This window comes from Orycteropus afer, unplaced genomic scaffold (assembly GCF_000298275.1).
Source record: "Orycteropus afer afer isolate SDZICR_OR568_19922 unplaced genomic scaffold, OryAfe1.0 scaffold00424, whole genome shotgun sequence".
NCBI classification, from domain to species: Eukaryota; Metazoa; Chordata; class Mammalia; order Tubulidentata; family Orycteropodidae; genus Orycteropus; species Orycteropus afer.
The window spans coordinates 1,203-2,358 of record NW_006922011.1 but is presented as its reverse complement, the minus strand read 5'-3'; positions in this window follow the sequence as shown (position 1 = coordinate 2,358).

Genomic DNA, 1,156 nt, shown 5'->3' with positions numbered 1-1,156 from the left:
AATAAGAGATTTTCAGCAACTGGGGAGATTTAAAAAAAAAAAACTATTTGACTCGGGGGATTTATATGCTATAAATTCTTCCAATCCTTCTATGACCTCCTTACCACCCTCATGCATACCAACTTGTTTGAATTCAGCAACAATAAGATTTCTCTTAGTGAGCTCCATTAGTGCCTACGATATGCAATCTGAATAATAGATTTGAGGCATCAGCATTCCAGTATTTAGACTGTAGCTTAACTCTAATTTTAAAAAGAATGCCCAATGTCCCATTAATCTTATTGTTCCATTCATTATCTGAAAACAGAGTGGAAAAAAAGAGAAAACATTAGCAGTTTTCAAATGTCAGCAAATATGAGTAACTCTAAAAGTGTAGTGCAGTCCATCCACGGCACATCACAAAGCTTTAATTCTGCAACACATGTATACTGAAGCATGGCTGTGAGCCATGTGCACAGACTCTTTCCTGATATGAGTCTAAACTCTACCTACCACATTCTTCAATAATAAAAATTTCATTCCATTTTTTGATTCACCATCTTCAAACACACAATTGGGGTGTACTGAATGGCATTCCTATAATCAAATGTGAAAATATCACTTTGAGATGTGACAGTGCAGACCATTTTTATGTCAGTTGTGTTTTTCCAAACAATAACGTGCATTTTTTAAAGTGTAAGATGTCCTTAAAGAGCCCACAATTTGACTAGAGCATAAGACATTCACAAGCACATGCCAAGAATAAATTTCTAAAGCAATAAACAATGAATAGGCTGTATCTGCTAATACTACAAGAAGTACAGTTTTAGAAAAAGACCTTTATAACAGCTATTAAAATGATTTCATGAAGTAAGTTGGTCTGAATGAAGAGCACAGTTAGGGGCTCAGTTCTCTGTGACTTCAGTCCCTTTCTGGGATTCTCTGCTGAAGGGGCATCTAGACAAGAAATGAAAGGTAAACAGTGGGCAAAGTACAGATTTCATTACCTGGACAAGACACTGTTCAACAATGCAGAACTAAGTAAAAACCTAGATGACAGAAATTTATTTAGGCTAGGAGGCCAAAGTGAAGCCTCTTATTTCCTGTACACTCTCCCTTGAATTCTACACCCTCTCTCCAAACAGCTGCATAATTATGGATGGCTGGTCCATCTACT